Here is a 22,171-nt window from a genome sequence, read left to right as displayed (position 1 = left end):
TAGAATAGAATGGAACAGAACAGAATAGAACAGAACAGAATAGAATAGAATAGAACAGAACAGAACCGAATAGAATGGACTAGAATAGAATAGAAGAGAACAGAATAGAATAGAATAGAATAGAACACAATAGAATAGAATAGAATAGTAAAGAACAGAGTAGAACAGAATATAATAGTTTAGAATAGAATAGAATAGCATAGAACAGAATAGATTAGAATAGATTAGAACAGAATAGAATAGCATAGAATACAACAGAATAGAATAGAATGGAACAGAATAGAATATAATAGAATAGAATAGAACAGAACAGAATAGAATAGAATAGAATAGAACAGAACAGAATAGAACAGAATAGAATAGAACACAACGGAATAGAACAGAACAGAAGAGAATACAATAGAATAGAATAGAACAGAATAGAATAGAATAGAACAGAATAGAATAGAATAGAATAGAATAGAATGGAATAGAACAGAACAGAATAGAATAGAATAGAATAGAATAGAATAGAAACGAACAGAGTAGAATAGATTAGAAAAGAATAGAATAGAACAGAATAGAATAGAATAGGACAGAAAAGAATAGAATAGAATAGGATAGAACACAAAAGAACATAATAGAATAGTATAGAATAGAATAGAATACAACAGAATAGAATAAAACAGAACAGAACAGAGTAGAACAGAATAGAATAGACTAGAATAGAGTAGAATAGAATAGAACAGAATGGAATAGAACAGAATAGAATAGAATAGAATAGAATAGAATAGAATAGAATAGAATAGAATAGAATAGAACAGAACAGAACAGAATAGAATAGAATAGAATAGAATAGAATAGAATAGAACAGAACAGAATAGAATAGAATAGAATAGAACAGAATAGAATAGAACAGAACAGAATAGAATAGAATAGAATAGAATAGAACAGAACAGAACAGAATAGAATAGAATAGAACAGAATAGAATAGAATAGAATAGAATAGAATAGAATAGAATAGAATAGAATACAATAGAACAGAACAGAATAGAACAGAACAGAATAGAATAGAATAGAATAGAATAGAATAGAACAAAACAGAACAGAATAGAATAGAATAGAATAAAATAGAATAGAACAGAACAGAATAGAATCGAATAGAATCGAATAGAGTCGAATAGAGTCGAATAGAATAGAATACAATAGAATAGTGTCGAATCGAATAGAATCGAATAGAATTGAATAGAATAAAACAGAACAACAGAACAGAATAGAATAGAAGAGAATAGAACAGAATAGAACAGAATATAATAGAATAGAATAGAAGAGAATACAATAGAATAGAACAAAACAGAACAGAATAGAATAGAAGAGAATAAAATAGAATAGAACAGAATCGAATAGAACAGAATAGAATAGAATAGAATAGAACAGAATAGAGCAGAGTAGAATAGAACAAAATAGAATAGAATAGAATAGAATAGAATAGAATAGAATAGAATAGAATAGAATAGAATGAAATAGAACAAAACAGAACAGAACAGAACAGAAGAGAATAGAACAAAAGAGAATAGAATAGAACAGAACAGAACAGAACAGAACAGAATGCAATACATGAGAATAAAATAGAAGGGAATAGAACAGAATAGAATAGAACAGAACAAAACAGAACAGAATAGAATAGAACATAATAGGATAGAACAGAACAGAATAGAATAGAATAGAACAGAACAAAATAGAATGGAACAGAATAGAATAGAATAGAACAGAACAGAACAGAACAGAATAGAATAGAATAGAACAGAAAGGAATACAACAGATCAGAATAGAATAGAATAGAACAGAACAGAAGAGAATGGAACAGAATAAAATAGAACAGAACAGAATAGAATAGAATAGAACAGAACAGAATAGAATAGAATAGAATAGAATAGAGAAGAACAGAATAGAACAGAATAGAATAGTTTAGAATAGAATAGAATAGAAGAGAACAGAATAGAATAGACTAGAACAGCACAGAACAGAATAGAATCGAATAGAATCGAATAGAGTCGAATAGAGTCGAAGAGAATAGAATACAATAGAATAGTGTCGAATCGAATAGAATCGAATAGAATCGAATAGAATAAAACAGAACAACAGAACAGAATAGAATAGAATAGAATAGAACAGAATATATAGAAGAGAATAGAATAGAATAGAACAAAACAGAACAGAATAGAATAGAATAGAATAAAATAGAATAGAACAGAATAGAATGGAACAGAATAGAATAGAATAGAATAGAACAGAATAGAGCAGAGTAGAATAGAACAAAATAGAATAGAATAGAATAGAATGGAATAGAACAGAACAGAACAGAACAGAACAGAAGAGAATAGAACAAAATAAAATAGAATAAAACAGAACAGAACAGAACAGAACAGAATGCAATAGATGAGAATAAAATAGAATGCAATAGAACAGACCAGAATAGAATAGAATAGAATAGAACAGAACAGAATAGAATAGAATAGAACAGAACAGAACCGAATAGAATGGACTAGAATAGAATAGAAGAGAACAGAATAGAATAGAATAGAATAGAACAGAATAGAATAGAATAGAATAGAATAGTAAAGAACAGAGTAGAACAGAATATAATAGTTTAGAATAGAATAGAATAGAATAGAACAGAATAGATTAGAATAGATTAGAACAGAATAGAATAGCATAGAATACAACAGAATAGAATAGAATGGAACAGAATAGAATATAATAGAATAGAAGAGAACAGAACAGAATAGAATAGAATAGAATAGAACAGAACAGAATAGAACAGAATAGAATAGAACACAACAGAATAGAACAGAACAGAAGAGTATAGAATAGAATAGAATAGAACAGAATAGAATAGAATAGAACAGAATAGAATAGAATAGAATAGAATAGAAACGAATAGAATAGAACAGAACAGAATAGAATAGAATAGAATAGAATAGAATAGAATAGAACAGAATAGAGCAGAGTAGAATAGAACAAAATAGAATAGAATAGAATAAAATGGAATAGAACAGAACAGAACAGAACAGAACAGAAGAGAATAGAACAAAATAGAATAGAATAAAACAGAACAGAACAGAACAGAACAGAATGAAATAGATGAGAATAAAATAGAATGCAATAGAACAGAACAGAACAGAATAGAATAGAATAGAACAGAAAAGAATAGAACAGAACAGAATAGAATAGTATAGAACAGAACAGAACCGAATAGAATGGACTAGAATAGAATAGAAGAGAACAGAGTAGAATAGAATAGAATAGAATAGAATAGTAAAGAACAGAATAGAACAGAATATAATAGTTTAGAATAGAATAGAACAGAATAGAACAGAATAGATTAGAATAAATTAGAACAGAATAGAATAGCATAGAATACAACAGAATAGAATAGAATGGAACAGAATAGATTATAATAGAATAGAATAGAACAGAACAGAATAGAATAGAATAGAATAGAACAGAACAGAATAGAACAGAATAGAATAGAACACTACAGAATAGAACAGAACAGAAGAGAATACAATAGAATAGAATAGAACAGAATAGAACAGAATAGAACAGAATAGAATAGAATAGAATAGAATAGAATAGAATAGAATAGAATAGAATAGAACAGAACAGAATAGAGTAGAATAGAATAGAATAGAAACGAACAGAGTAGAATAGATTAGAAAAGAATAGAATAGAACAGAATAGAATAGAATAGGACAGAAAAGAATAGAATAGAATAGGATAGAACACAAAAGAACATAATAGAATAGTATAGAATAGAATAGAATACAACAGAATAGAATAAAACAGAACAGAACAGAGTAGAACAGAATAGAATAGACTAGAATAGTGTAGAATAGAATAGAACAGAATAGAACAGAACAGAATGGAATAGAACAGAACAGAATAGAATAGAATAGAATAGAACAGAATAGAATAGAATAGAATAGAACAGAACAGAATAGAACAGAATAGAATAGAACACAACAGAATAGAACAGAACAGAAGAGAATACAATAGAATAGAATAGAACAGAATAGAACAGAATAGAACAGAATAGAATAGAATAGAATAGAATAGAATAGAATAGAATAGAACAGAACAGAATAGAGTAGAATAGAATAGAATAGAAACGAACAGAGTAGAATAGATTAGAAAAGAATAGAATAGAACAGAATAGAATAGAATAGGACAGAAAAGAATAGAATAGAATAGGATAGAACACAAAAGAACATAATAGAATAGTATAGAATAGAATAGAATACAACAGAATAGAATAAAACAGAACAGAACAGAGTAGAACAGAATAGAATAGACTAGAATAGAGTAGAATAGAATAGAACAGAATAGAACAGAACAGAATGGAATAGAACAGAATAGAATAGAATAGAATAGAATAGAATAGAACAGAATAGAATAGAATAGAACAGAGCAGAATAGAATAGAATAGAATAGAACAGAATAGAATAGAACAGAATAGAATAGATTAGAACAGAACAGAATAGAATAGAATAGAATAGAATAGAATAGAACAGAATAGAATAGAACAGAACCGAATAGAATAGAAGAGAACTGAATAGAATAGAATAGAATAGAATAGAATAGAATAGAATAGAATAGAATAGAATAGAATAGAACAGAATCGAATAAAATAGAATAGAACAGAACAGAATAGAATAGAATAGAATAGATCAGAATACAATAGAATAGAATAGAACAGAACAGAATAGAATAGAATTGAATAGAATCGAATAGAGTCGAATAGAGTCGAATAGAATACAATAGAATAGTGTCGAATCGAATAGAATCGAATAGAATTGAATAGAATAAAACAGAACAACAGAACAGAATAGAATAGAAGAGAATAGAACAGAATAGAACAGAATATAATAGAATAGAATAGAAGAGAATACAATAGAATAGAACAAAACCGAACAGAATAGAATAGAAGAGAATAAAATAGAATAGAACAGAATCGAATAGAACAGAATAGAATAGAATAGAATAGAACAGAATAGAGCAGAGTAGAATAGAAGAAAATAGAATAGAAGAGAATAGAATAGAATAGAATAGAATAGAATAGAATAGAATAGAATAGTAAAGAACAGAATAGAACAGAATACAATAGTTTAGAATAGAATAGAATAGAACAGAATAGATTAGAATAGATTAGAACAGAATAGAATAGCATAGAATACAACAGAATAGAATAGAATGGAACAGAATAGAATATAATAGAATAGAATAGAACAGAACAGAATAGAATAGAACAGAACAGAATAGAACAGAATAGAATAGAACACAACAGAATAGAACAGAACAGAAGAGAATACAATAGAATAGAATAGAACAGAATAGAATAGAATAGAATAGAATAGAATAGAACAGAACAGAATAGAATAGAATAGAATAGAATAGAAACGAATAGAGTAGAATAGATTAGAAAAGAATAGAATAGAACAGAATAGAATAGAATAGAATAGGACAGAAAAGAATAGAATAGAATAGGATAGAACACAAAAGAACATAATAGAATAGTATAGAATAGAATAGAATACAACAGAATAGAATAAAACAGAACAGAACAGAGTAGAACAGAATAGAATAGACTAGAATAGAGTAGAATAGAATAGAACAGAATGGAATAGAACAGAATAGAATAGAATAGAATAGAATAGAATAGAATAGAATAGAATAGAATAGAACAGAATAGAATAGAATAGAACAGAACAGAATAGAATAGAATAGAATAGAACAGAATAGAATAGAACAGAACAGAATAGAATAGAATAGAATAGAACAGAATAGAACAGAATAGAATAGAATAGAATAGAATAGAATAGAATAGAATAGAATAGAACAGAATAGAATAGATTAGAACAGAACAGAATAGAATAGAATAGAATAGAACAGAATAGAATAGAACAGAACCGAATAGAATAGAAGAGAACTGAATAGAATAGAATAGAATAGAATAGAATAGAATAGAATAGAATAGAACAGAACAGAATAGAATAGAATAGAACAGAACAGAATAGAATAGAATAGAATAGATCAGAATAGAATAGAATAGAGTAGAACAGAACAGAACAGAATAGAATCGAATAGAATCGAATAGAGTCGAATAGAGTCGAATAGAATAGAATACAATAGAATAGTGTCGAATCGAATAGAATCGAATAGAATTGAATAGAATAAAACAGAACAACAGAACAGAATAGAATAGAAGAGAATAGAACAGAATAGAACAGAATATAATAGAATAGAATAGAAGAGAATACAATAGAATAGAACAAAACAGAACAGAATAGAATAGAAGAGAATAAAATAGAATAGAACAGAATCGAATAGAACAGAATAGAATAGAATAGAATAGAACAGAATAGAGCAGAGTAGAATAGAACAAAATAGAATAGAATAGAATAGAATAGAATAGAATAGAATAGAATAGAATAGAATAGAATAGAATGGAATAGAACAAAACAGAACAGAACAGAACAGAAGAGAAGAGAACAAAAGAGAATAGAATAGAACAGAACAGAACAGAATGCAATACATGAGAATAAAATAGAAGGGAATAGAACAGAATAGAATAGAACAGAACAAAACAGAACAGAATAGAATAGAACATAATAGGATAGAACAGAACAGAATAGAATAGAATAGAACAGAACAAAATAGAATGGAACAGAATAGAATAGAATAGAACAGAACAGAACAGAACAGAACAGAATAGAATAGAATAGAACAGAAAGGAATACAACAGATCAGAATAGAATAGAATAGAACAGAACAGAAGAGAATGGAACAGAATAGAATAGAACAGAACAGAATAGAATAGAATAGAACAGAACAGAATAGAATAGAATAGAATAGAGAAGAACAGAATAGAACAGAATAGAATAGTTTAGAATAGAATAGAATAGAAGAGAACAGAATAGAATAGACTAGAACAGCACAGAACAGAATAGAATCGAATAGAATCGAATAGAGTCGAATAGAGTCGAATAGAATAGAATACAATAGAATAGTGTCGAATCGAATAGAATCGAATAGAATCGAATAGAATAAAACAGAACAACAGAACAGAATAGAATAGAATAGAATAGAACAGAATATATAGAAGAGAATAGAATAGAATAGAACAAAACAGAACAGAATAGAATAGAATAGAATAAAATAGAATAGAACAGAATAGAATGGAACAGAATAGAATAGAATAGAATAGAACAGAATAGAGCAGAGTAGAATAGAACAAAATAGAATAGAATAGAATGGAATGGAATAGAACAGAACAGAACAGAACAGAAGAGAATAGAACAAAATAGAATAGAATAAAACAGAACAGAACAGAACAGAACAGAATGCAATTGATGAGAATAAAATAGAATGCAATAGAACAGACCAGAATAGAATAGAATAGAATAGAACAGAACAGAATAGAACAGAACAGAATAGAATAGAATAGAACAGAACAGAACCGAATAGAATGGACTAGAATAGAATAGAAGAGAACAGAATCGAATAGAATAGAATAGTAAAGAACAGAGTAGAACAGAATATAATAGTTTAGAATAGAATAGAATAGAATAGAACAGAATAGATTAGAATAGATTAGAACAGAATAGAATAGCATAGAATACAACAGAATAGAATAGAATGGAACAGAATAGAATATAATAGAATAGAAGAGAACAGAACAGAATAGAATAGAATAGAATAGAACAGAACAGAATAGAACAGAATAGAATAGAACACAACAGAATAGAACAGAACAGAAGAGAATAGAATAGAATAGAATAGAACAGAATAGAATAGAATAGAACAGAATAGAATAGAATAGAATAGAATAGAAACGAATAGAATAGAACAGAACAGAATAGAATAGAATAGAATAGAAATGAACAGAGTAGAATAGATTAGAAAAGAATAGAATAGAACAGAATAGAATAGAATAGAATAGAACAAAACAGAACAGAATAGAATAGAATAGAATAAAATGGAATAGAACAGAATAGAATAGAATAGAATAGAACAGAATAGAGCAGAGTAGAATAGAACAAAATAGAATAGAATAGAATAGAATGGAATAGAACAGAACAGAACAGAACAGAACAGAAGAGAATAGAACAAAATAGAATAGAATAAAACAGAACAGAACAGAACAGAACAGAATGAAATAGATGAGAATAAAATAGAATGCAATAGAACAGAACAGAACAGAATAGAATAGAATAGAACAGAACAGAATAGAACAGAACAGAATAGAATAGAATAGAACAGAACAGAACCGAATAGAATGGACTAGAATAGAATAGAAGAGAACAGAGTAGAATAGAATAGAATAGAACAGAATAGAATAGAATAGAATAGTAAAGAACAGAATAGAACAGAATATAATAGTTTAGAATAGAATAGAACAGAATAGAACAGAATAGATTAGAATAAATTAGAACAGAATAGAATAGCATAGAATACAACAGAATAGAATAGAATGGAACAGAATAGAATATAATTGAATAGAATAGAACAGAACAGAATAGAATAGAATAGAATAGAACAGAACAGAATAGAACAGAATAGAATAGAACACAACAGAATAGAACAGAACAGAATAGAATAGAATAGAATAGAATAGAACAGAATAGAATAGAATAGAACAGAATAGAATAGAATAGAATAGAACAGAACAGAATAGAACAGAATAGAATAGAACACAACAGAATAGAACAGAACAGAAGAGAATACAATAGAATAGAATAGAACAGAATAGAACAGAATAGAACAGAATAGAATAGAATAGAATAGAATAGAATAGAATAGAATAGAACAGAACAGAATAGAGTAGAATAGAATAGAATAGAAACGAACAGAGTAGAATAGATTAGAAAAGAATAGAATAGAACAGAATAGAATAGAATAGGACAGAAAAGAATAGAATAGAATAGGATAGAACACAAAAGAACATAATAGAATAGTATAGAATAGAATAGAATACAACAGAATAGAATAAAACAGAACAGAACAGAGTAGAACAGAATAGAAGAGACTAGAATAGAGTAGAATAGAATAGAACAGAATAGAACAGAACAGAATGGAATAGAACAGAACAGAATAGAATAGAATAGAATAGAATAGAATAGAATAGAATAGAATAGAATAGAATAGAACAGAATAGAATAGAATAGAACAGAGCAGAATAGAATAGAATAGAATAGAACAGAATAGAATAGAACAGAATAGAATAGATTAGAACAGAACAGAATAGAATAGAATAGAATAGAACAGAATAGAATAGAACAGAACCGAATAGAATAGAAGAGAACTGAATAGAATAGAATAGAATAGAATAGAATAGAATAGAATAGAATAGAATAGAATAGAATAGAACAGAATAGAATAAAATAGAATAGAACAGAACAGAATAGAATAGAATAGAATAGATCAGAATACAATAGAATAGAATAGAACAGAACAGAATAGAATAGAATTGAATAGAATCGAATAGAGTCGAATAGAGTCGAATAGAATACAATAGAATAGTGTCGAATCGAATAGAATCGAATAGAATTGAATAGAATAAAACAGAACAACAGAACAGAATAGAATAGAAGAGAATAGAACAGAATAGAACAGAATATAATAGAATAGAATAGAAGAGAATACAATAGAATAGAACAAAACCGAACAGAATAGAATAGAAGAGAATAAAATAGAATAGAACAGAATCGAATAGAACAGAATAGAATAGAATAGAATAGAACAGAATAGAGCAGAGTAGAATAGAAGAAAATAGAATAGAAGAGAATAGAATAGAATAGAATAGAATAGAATAGAATAGAATAGAATAGAATAGTAAAGAACAGAATAGAACAGAATACAATAGTTTAGAATAGAATAGAATAGAACAGAATAGATTAGAATAGATTAGAACAGAATAGAATAGCATAGAATACAACAGAATAGAATAGAATGGAACAGAATAGAATATAATAGAATAGAATAGAACAGAACAGAATAGAATAGAACAGAACAGAATAGAACAGAATAGAATAGAACACAACAGAATAGAACAGAACAGAAGAGAATACAATAGAATAGAATAGAACAGAATAGAATAGAATAGAATAGAATAGAATAGAATAGAATAGAATAGAACAGAACAGAATAGAATAGAATAGAATAGAATAGAAACGAATAGAGTAGAATAGATTAGAAAAGAATAGAATAGAACAGAATAGAATAGAATAGAATAGGACAGAAAAGAATAGAATAGAATAGGATAGAACACAAAAGAACATAATAGAATAGTATAGAATAGAATAGAATACAACAGAATAGAATAAAACAGAACAGAACAGAGTAGAACAGAATAGAATAGACTAGAATAGAGTAGAATAGAATAGAACAGAATGGAATAGAACAGAATAGAATAGAATAGAATAGAATAGAATAGAATAGAATAGAATAGAATAGAACAGAATAGAATAGAATAGAACAGAACAGAATAGAATAGAATAGAATAGAACAGAATAGAATAGAACAGAACAGAATAGAATAGAATAGAATAGAACAGAATAGAACAGAATAGAATAGAATAGAATAGAATAGAATAGAATAGAACAGAATAGAACAGAATAGAATAGAATAGAACAGAACAGAATAGAATAGAATAGAATAGAACAGAATAGAATAGAACAGAACAGAATAGAATAGAATAGAATAGAACAGAATAGAACAGAATAGAATAGAATAGAATAGAATAGAATAGAATAGAATAGAATAGAATAGAATAGAATAGAACAGAATAGAATAGATTAGAACAGAACAGAATAGAATAGAATAGAATAGAACAGAATAGAATAGAACAGAACCGAATAGAATAGAAGAGAACTGAATAGAATAGAATAGAATAGAATAGAATAGAATAGAATAGAATAGAACAGAACAGAATAGAATAGAACAGAACCGAATAGAATAGAAGAGAACTGAATAGAATAGAATAGAATAGAATAGAATAGAATAGAATAGAACAGAACAGAATAGAATAGAATAGAACAGAACAGAATAGAATAGAATAGAATAGATCAGAATAGAATAGAATAGAGTAGAACAGAACAGAACAGAATAGAATCGAATAGAATCGAATAGAGTCGAATAGAGTCGAATAGAATAGAATACAATAGAATAGTGTCGAATCGAATAGAATCGAATAGAATTGAATAGAATAAAACAGAACAACAGAACAGAATAGAATAGAAGAGAATAGAACAGAATAGAACAGAATATAATAGAATAGAATAGAAGAGAATACAATAGAATAGAACAAAACAGAACAGAATAGAATAGAAGAGAATAAAATAGAATAGAACAGAATCGAATAGAACAGAATAGAATAGAATAGAATAGAACAGAATAGAGCAGAGTAGAATAGAACAAAATAGAATAGAATAGAATAGAATAGAATAGAATAGAATAGAATAGAATAGAATAGAATAGAATAGAATGGAATAGAACAAAACAGAACAGAACAGAACAGAAGAGAAGAGAACAAAAGAGAATAGAATAGAACAGAACAGAACAGAATGCAATACATGAGAATAAAATAGAAGGGAATAGAACAGAATAGAATAGAACAGAACAAAACAGAACAGAATAGAATAGAACATAATAGGATAGAACAGAACAGAATAGAATAGAATAGAACAGAACAAAATAGAATGGAACAGAATAGAATAGAATAGAACAGAACAGAACAGAACAGAACAGAATAGAATAGAATAGAACAGAAAGGAATACAACAGATCAGAATAGAATAGAATAGAACAGAACAGAAGAGAATGGAACAGAATAGAATAGAACAGAACAGAATAGAATAGAATAGAACAGAACAGAATAGAATAGAATAGAATAGAGAAGAACAGAATAGAACAGAATAGAATAGTTTAGAATAGAATAGAATAGAAGAGAACAGAATAGAATAGACTAGAACAGCACAGAACAGAATAGAATCGAATAGAATCGAATAGAGTCGAATAGAGTCGAATAGAATAGAATACAATAGAATAGTGTCGAATCGAATAGAATCGAATAGAATCGAATAGAATAAAACAGAACAACAGAACAGAATAGAATAGAATAGAATAGAACAGAATATATAGAAGAGAATAGAATAGAATAGAACAAAACAGAACAGAATAGAATAGAATAGAATAAAATAGAATAGAACAGAATAGAATGGAACAGAATAGAATAGAATAGAATAGAACAGAATAGAGCAGAGTAGAATAGAACAAAATAGAATAGAATAGAATGGAATGGAATAGAACAGAACAGAACAGAACAGAAGAGAATAGAACAAAATAGAATAGAATAAAACAGAACAGAACAGAACAGAACAGAATGCAATTGATGAGAATAAAATAGAATGCAATAGAACAGACCAGAATAGAATAGAATAGAATAGAACAGAACAGAATAGAACAGAACAGAATAGAATAGAATAGAACAGAACAGAACCGAATAGAATGGACTAGAATAGAATAGAAGAGAACAGAATCGAATAGAATAGAATAGTAAAGAACAGAGTAGAACAGAATATAATAGTTTAGAATAGAATAGAATAGAATAGAACAGAATAGATTAGAATAGATTAGAACAGAATAGAATAGCATAGAATACAACAGAATAGAATAGAATGGAACAGAATAGAATATAATAGAATAGAAGAGAACAGAACAGAATAGAATAGAATAGAATAGAACAGAACAGAATAGAACAGAATAGAATAGAACACAACAGAATAGAACAGAACAGAAGAGAATAGAATAGAATAGAATAGAACAGAATAGAATAGAATAGAACAGAATAGAATAGAATAGAATAGAATAGAAACGAATAGAATAGAACAGAACAGAATAGAATAGAATAGAATAGAAATGAACAGAGTAGAATAGATTAGAAAAGAATAGAATAGAACAGAATAGAATAGAATAGAATAGAATAGAATAGAATAGAATAGAACAGAACAGAATAGAATAGAATAGAATAGAATAGAATAGAATAGAACAGAACAGAATAGAATAGAATAGAATAGAATAGAAACGAATAGAGTAGAATAGATTAGAAAAGAATAGAATAGAACAGAATAGAATAGAATAGAATAGGACAGAAAAGAATAGAATAGAATAGGATAGAACACAAAAGAACATAATAGAATAGTATAGAATAGAATAGAATACAACAGAATAGAATAAAACAGAACAGAACAGAGTAGAACAGAATAGAATAGACTAGAATAGAGTAGAATAGAATAGAACAGAATGGAATAGAACAGAATAGAATAGAATAGAATAGAATAGAATAGAATAGAATAGAATAGAACAGAATAGAATAGAATAGAACAGAACAGAATAGAATAGAATAGAATAGAACAGAATAGAATAGAACAGAACAGAATAGAATAGAATAGAATAGAACAGAATAGAACAGAATAGAATAGAATAGAATAGAATAGAATAGAATAGAACAGAATAGAATAGAATAGAACAGAACAGAATAGAATAGAATAGAATAGAACAGAATAGAATAGAACAGAACAGAATAGAATAGAATAGAATAGAACAGAATAGAACAGAATAGAATAGAATAGAATAGAATAGAATAGAATAGAATAGAACAGAATAGAATAGATTAGAACAGAACAGAATAGAATAGAATAGAATAGAACAGAATAGAATAGAACAGAACCGAATAGAATAGAAGAGAACTGAATAGAATAGAATAGAATAGAATAGAATAGAATAGAATAGAATAGAATAGAATAGAATAGAACAGAACAGAATAGAATAGAATAGAACAGAACAGAATAGAATAGAATAGAATAGATCAGAATAGAATAGAATAGAGTAGAACAGAACAGAACAGAATAGAATCGAATAGAATCGAATAGAGTCGAATAGAGTCGAATAGAATAGAATACAATAGAATAGTGTCGAATCGAATAGAATCGAATAGAATTGAATAGAATAAAACAGAACAACAGAACAGAATAGAATAGAAGAGAATAGAACAGAATAGAACAGAATATAATAGAATAGAATAGAAGAGAATACAATAGAATAGAACAAAACAGAACAGAATAGAATAGAAGAGAATAAAATAGAATAGAACAGAATCGAATAGAACAGAATAGAATAGAATAGAATAGAACAGAATAGAGCAGAGTAGAATAGAACAAAATAGAATAGAATAGAATAGAATAGAATAGAATAGAATAGAATAGAATAGAATAGAATAGAATAGAATAGAATGGAATAGAACAACACAAAACAGAACAGAACAGAACAGAACAGAAGAGAACAAAAGAGAATAGAATAGAACAGAACAGAACAGAACAGAATGCAATAGATGAGAATAAAATAGAATGCAATAGAACAGACCAGAATAGAATAGAATAGAATAGAACAGAACAGAATAGAATAGAATAGAACAGAACAGAACCGAATAGAATGGACTAGAATAGAATAGAAGAGAACAGAATAGAATAGAATAGAATAGAACAGAATAGAATAGAATAGAATAGAATAGTAAAGAACAGAGTAGAACAGAATATAATAGTTTAGAATAGAATAGAATAGAATAGAACAGAATAGATTAGAATAGATTAGAACAGAATAGAATAGCATAGAATACAACAGAATAGAATAGAATGGAACAGAATAGAATATAATAGAATAGAAGAGAACAGAACAGAATAGAATAGAATAGAATAGAACAGAACAGAATAGAACAGAATAGAATAGAACACAACAGAATAGAACAGAACAGAAGAGTATAGAATAGAATAGAATAGAACAGAATAGAATAGAATAGAACAGAATAGAATAGAATAGAATAGAATAGAAACGAATAGAATAGAACAGAACAGAATAGAATAGAATAGAATAGAATAGAATAGAATAGAACAGAATAGAGCAGAGTAGAATAGAACAAAATAGAATAGAATAGAATAAAATGGAATAGAACAGAACAGAACAGAACAGAACAGAAGAGAATAGAACAAAATAGAATAGAATAAAACAGAACAGAACAGAACAGAACAGAATGAAATAGATGAGAATAAAATAGAATGCAATAGAACAGAACAGAACAGAATAGAATAGAATAGAACAGAAAAGAATAGAACAGAACAGAATAGAATAGTATAGAACAGAACAGAACCGAATAGAATGGACTAGAATAGAATAGAAGAGAACAGAGTAGAATAGAATAGAATAGAATAGAATAGTAAAGAACAGAATAGAACAGAATATAATAGTTTAGAATAGAATAGAACAGAATAGAACAGAATAGATTAGAATAAATTAGAACAGAATAGAATAGCATAGAATACAACAGAATAGAATAGAATGGAACAGAATAGATTATAATAGAATAGAATAGAACAGAACAGAATAGAATAGAATAGAATAGAACAGAACAGAATAGAACAGAATAGAATAGAACACTACAGAATAGAACAGAACAGAAGAGAATACAATAGAATAGAATAGAACAGAATAGAACAGAATAGAACAGAATAGAATAGAATAGAATAGAATAGAATAGAATAGAATAGAACAGAACAGAATAGAGTAGAATAGAATAGAATAGAAACGAACAGAGTAGAATAGATTAGAAAAGAATAGAATAGAACAGAATAGAATAGAATAGGACAGAAAAGAATAGAATAGAATAGGATAGAACACAAAAGAACATAATAGAATAGTATAGAATAGAATAGAATACAACAGAATAGAATAAAACAGAACAGAACAGAGTAGAACAGAATAGAATAGACTAGAATAGTGTAGAATAGAATAGAACAGAATAGAACAGAACAGAATGGAATAGAACAGAACAGAATAGAATAGAATAGAATAGAACAGAATAGAATAGAATAGAATAGAACAGAACAGAATAGAACAGAATAGAATAGAACACAACAGAATAGAACAGAACAGAAGAGAATACAATAGAATAGAATAGAACAGAATAGAACAGAATAGAACAGAATAGAATAGAATAGAATAGAATAGAATAGAATAGAATAGAACAGAACAGAATAGAGTAGAATAGAATAGAATAGAAACGAACAGAGTAGAATAGATTAGAAAAGAATAGAATAGAACAGAATAGAATAGAATAGGACAGAAAAGAATAGAATAGAATAGGATAGAACACAAAAGAACATAATAGAATAGTATAGAATAGAATAGAATACAACAGAATAGAATAAAACAGAACAGAACAGAGTAGAACAGAATAGAATAGACTAGAATAGAGTAGAATAGAATAGAACAGAATAGAACAGAACAGAATGGAATAGAACAGAATAGAATAGAATAGAATAGAATAGAATAGAACAGAATAGAATAGAATAGAACAGAGCAGAATAGAATAGAATAGAATAGAACAGAATAGAATAGAACAGAATAGAATAGATTAGAACAGAACAGAATAGAATAGAATAGAATAGAACAGAATAGAATAGAACAGAACCGAATAGAATAGAAGAGAACTGAATAGAATAGAATAGAATAGAATAGAATAGAATAGAATAGAATAGAATAGAATAGAATAGAACAGAATCGAATAAAATAGAATAGAACAGAACAGAATAGAATAGAATAGAATAGATCAGAATACAATAGAATAGAATAGAACAGAACAGAATAGAATAGAATTGAATAGAATCGAATAGAGTCGAATAGAGTCGAATAGAATACAATAGAATAGTGTCGAATCGAATAGAATCGAATAGAATTGAATAGAATAAAACAGAACAACAGAACAGAATAGAATAGAAGAGAATAGAACAGAATAGAACAGAATATAATAGAATAGAATAGAAGAGAATACAATAGAATAGAACAAAACCGAACAGAATAGAATAGAAGAGAATAAAATAGAATAGAACAGAATCGAATAGAACAGAATAGAATAGAATAGAATAGAACAGAATAGAGCAGAGTAGAATAGAAGAAAATAGAATAGAAGAGAATAGAATAGAATAGAATAGAATAGAATAGAATAGAATAGAATAGTAAAGAACAGAATAGAACAGAATACAATAGTTTAGAATAGAATAGAATAGAACAGAATAGATTAGAATAGATTAGAACAGAATAGAATAGCATAGAATACAACAGAATAGAATAGAATGGAACAGAATAGAATATAATAGAATAGAATAGAACAGAACAGAATAGAATAGAACAGAACAGAATAGAACAGAATAGAATAGAACACAACAGAATAGAACAGAACAGAAGAGAATACAATAGAATAGAATAGAACAGAATAGAATAGAATAGAATAGAATAGAATAGAACAGAACAGAATAGAATAGAATAGAATAGAATAGAAACGAATAGAGTAGAATAGATTAGAAAAGAATAGAATAGAACAGAATAGAATAGAATAGAATAGGACAGAAAAGAATAGAATAGAATAGGATAGAACACAAAAGAACATAATAGAATAGTATAGAATAGAATAGAATACAACAGAATAGAATAAAACAGAACAGAACAGAGTAGAACAGAATAGAATAGACTAGAATAGAGTAGAGTAGAATAGAACAGAATGGAATAGAACAGAATAGAATAGAATAGAATAGAATAGAATAGAATAGAATAGAATAGAATAGAACAGAATAGAATAGAATAGAACAGAACAGAATAGAATAGAATAGAATAGAACAGAATAGAATAGAACAGAACAGAATAGAATAGAATAGAATAGAACAGAATAGAACAGAATAGAATAGAATAGAATAGAATAGAATAGAATAGAACAGAATAGAATAGATTAGAACAGAACAGAATAGAATAGAATAGAATAGAACAGAATAGAATAGAACAGAACCGAATAGAATAGAAGAGAACTGAATAGAATAGAATAGAATAGAATAGAATAGAATAGAATAGAATAGAACAGAACAGAATAGAATAGAATAGAACAGAACAGAATAGAATAGAATAGAATAGATCAGAATAGAATAGAATAGAGTAGAACAGAACAGAACAGAATAGAATCGAATAGAATCGAATAGAGTCGAATAGAGTCGAATAGAATAGAATACAATAGAATAGTGTCGAATCGAATAGAATCGAATAGAATTGAATAGAATAAAACAGAACAACAGAACAGAATAGAATAGAAGAGAATAGAACAGAATAGAACAGAATATAATAGAATAGAATAGAAGAGAATACAATAGAATAGAACAAAACAGAACAGAATAGAATAGAAGAGAATAAAATAGAATAGAACAGAATCGAATAGAACAGAATAGAATAGAATAGAATAGAACAGAATAGAGCAGAGTAGAATAGAACAAAATAGAATAGAATAGAATAGAATAGAATAGAATAGAATAGAATAGAATAGAATAGAATAGAATGGAATAGAACAAAACAGAACAGAACAGAACAGAAGAGAAGAGAACAAAAGAGAATAGAATAGAACAGAACAGAACAGAATGCAATACATGAGAATAAAATAGAAGGGAATAGAACAGAATAGAATAGAACAGAACAAAACAGAACAGAATAGAATAGAACATAATAGGATAGAACAGAACAGAATAGAATAGAATAGAACAGAACAAAATAGAATGGAACAGAATAGAATAGAATAGAACAGAACAGAACAGAACAGAACAGAATAGAATAGAATAGAACAGAAAGGAATACAACAGATCAGAATAGAATAGAATAGAACAGAACAGAAGAGAATGGAACAGAATAGAATAGAACAGAACAGAATAGAATAGAATAGAACAGAACAGAATAGAATAGAATAGAATAGAGAAGAACAGAATAGAACAGAATAGAATAGTTTAGAATAGAATAGAATAGAAGAGAACAGAATAGAATAGACTAGAACAGCACAGAACAGAATAGAATCGAATAGAATCGAATAGAGTCGAATAGAGTCGAATAGAATAGAATACAATAGAATAGTGTCGAATCGAATAGAATCGAATAGAATCGAATAGAATAAAACAGAACAACAGAACAGAATAGAATAGAATAGAATAGAACAGAATATATAGAAGAGAATAGAATAGAATAGAACAAAACAGAACAGAATAGAATAGAATAGAATAAAATAGAATAGAACAGAATAGAATGGAACAGAATAGAATAGAATAGAATAGAACAGAATAGAGCAGAGTAGAATAGAACAAAATAGAATAGAATAGAATGGAATGGAATAGAACAGAACAGAACAGAACAGAAGAGAATAGAACAAAATAGAATAGAATAAAACAGAACAGAACAGAACAGAACAGAATGCAATTGATGAGAATAAAATAGAATGCAATAGAACAGACCAGAATAGAATAGAATAGAATAGAACAGAACAGAATAGAACAGAACAGAATAGAATAGAATAGAACAGAACAGAACCGAATAGAATGGACTAGAATAGAATAGAAGAGAACAGAATCGAATAGAATAGAATAGTAAAGAACAGAGTAGAACAGAATATAATAGTTTAGAATAGAATAGAATAGAATAGAACAGAATAGATTAGAATAGATTAGAACAGAATAGAATAGCATAGAATACAACAGAATAGAATAGAATGGAACAGAATAGAATATAATAGAATAGAAGAGAACAGAACAGAATAGAATAGAATAGAATAGAACAGAACAGAATAGAACAGAATAGAATAGAACACAACAGAATAGAACAGAACAGAATAGAATAGAATAGAATAGAATAGAACAGAATAGAATAGAATAGAACAGAATAGAATAGAATAGAATAGAATAGAAACGAATAGAATAGAACAGAACAGAATAGAATAGAATAGAATAGAAATGAACAGAGTAGAATAGATTAGAAAAGAATAGAATAGAACAGAATAGAATAGAATAGAATAGAACAAAACAGAACAGAATAGAATAGAATAGAATAAAATGGAATAGAACAGAATAGAATAGAATAGAATAGAACAGAATAGAGCAGAGTAGAATAGAACAAAATAGAATAGAATAGAATAGAATGGAATAGAACAGAACAGAACAGAACAGAACAGAAGAGAATAGAACAAAATAGAATAGAATAAAACAGAACAGAACAGAACAGAACAGAATGAAATAGATGAGAATAAAATAGAATGCAATAGAACAGAACAGAACAGAATAGAATAGAATAGAACAGAACAGAATAGAACAGAACAGAATAGAATAGAATAGAACAGAACAGAACCGAATAGAATGGACTAGAATAGAATAGAAGAGAACAGAGTAGAATAGAATAGAATAGAACAGAATAGAATAGAATAGAATAGTAAAGAACAGAATAGAACAGAATATAATAGTTTAGAATAGAATAGAACAGAATAGAACAGAATAGATTAGAATAAATTAGAACAGAATAGAATAGCATAGAATACAACAGAATAGAATAGAATGGAACAGAATAGAATATAATTGAATAGAATAGAACAGAACAGAATAGAATAGAATAGAATAGAACAGAACAGAATAGAACAGAATAGAATAGAACACAACAGAATAGAACAGAACAGAATAGAATAGAATAGAATAGAATAGAACAGAATAGAATAGAATAGAACAGAATAGAATAGAATAGAATAGAACAGAACAGAATAGAACAGAATAGAATAGAACACAACAGAATAGAACAGAACAGAAGAGAATACAATAGAATAGAATAGAACAGAATAGAACAGAATAGAACAGAATAGAATAGAATAGAATAGAATAGAATAGAATAGAATAGAACAGAACAGAATAGAGTAGAATAGAATAGAATAGAAACGAACAGAGTAGAATAGATTAGAAAAGAATAGAATAGAACAGAATAGAATAGAATAGGACAGAAAAGAATAGAATAGAATAGGATAGAACACAAAAGAACATAATAGAATAGTATAGAATAGAATAGAATACAACAGAATAGAATAAAACAGAACAGAACAGAGTAGAACAGAATAGAATAGACTAGAATAGAGTAGAATAGAATAGAACAGAATAGAACAGAACAGAATGGAATAGAACAGAACAGAATAGAATAGAATAGAATAGAATAGAATAGAATAGAATAGAATAGAATAGAATAGAACAGAATAGAATAGAATAGAACAGAGCAGAATAGAATAGAATAGAATAGAACAGAATAGAATAGAACAGAATAGAATAGATTAGAACAGAACAGAATAGAATAGAATAGAATAGAACAGAATAGAATAGAACAGAACCGAATAGAATAGAAGAGAACTGAATAGAATAGAATAGAATAGAATAGAATAGAATAGAATAGAATAGAATAGAATAGAATAGAACAGAATAGAATAAAATAGAATAGAACAGAACAGAATAGAATAGAATAGAATAGATCAGAATACAATAGAATAGAATAGAACAGAACAGAATAGAATAGAATTGAATAGAATCGAATAGAGTCGAATAGAGTCGAATAGAATACAATAGAATAGTGTCGAATCGAATAGAATCGAATAGAATTGAATAGAATAAAACAGAACAACAGAACAGAATAGAATAGAAGAGAATAGAACAGAATAGAACAGAATATAATAGAATAGAATAGAAGAGAATACAATAGAATAGAACAAAACCGAACAGAATAGAATAGAAGAGAATAAAATAGAATAGAACAGAATCGAATAGAACAGAATAGAATAGAATAGAATAGAACAGAATAGAGCAGAGTAGAATAGAAGAAAATAGAATAGAAGAGAATAGAATAGAATAGAATAGAATAGAATAGAATAGAATAGAATAGAATAGTAAAGAACAGAATAGAACAGAATACAATAGTTTAGAATAGAATAGAATAGAACAGAATAGATTAGAATAGATTAGAACAGAATAGAATAGCATAGAATACAACAGAATAGAATAGAATGGAACAGAATAGAATATAATAGAATAGAATAGAACAGAACAGAATAGAATAGAACAGAACAGAATAGAACAGAATAGAATAGAACACAACAGAATAGAACAGAACAGAAGAGAATACAATAGAATAGAATAGAACAGAATAGAATAGAATAGAATAGAATAGAATAGAATAGAATAGAATAGAACAGAACAGAATAGAAT

The sequence above is a fragment of the Sus scrofa genome, chromosome 13 (genome assembly GCF_054392235.1).
Source record: "Sus scrofa isolate SSC_HxYL_T2T_F1_AM1 chromosome 13, Sscrofa_HxYL_maternal_Yorkshire_Landrace_v2.0, whole genome shotgun sequence".
NCBI classification, from domain to species: Eukaryota; Metazoa; Chordata; class Mammalia; order Artiodactyla; family Suidae; genus Sus; species Sus scrofa.
The sequence above is the reverse complement of the archived record's forward strand: the minus strand, read 5'-3'. Positions refer to the sequence as shown.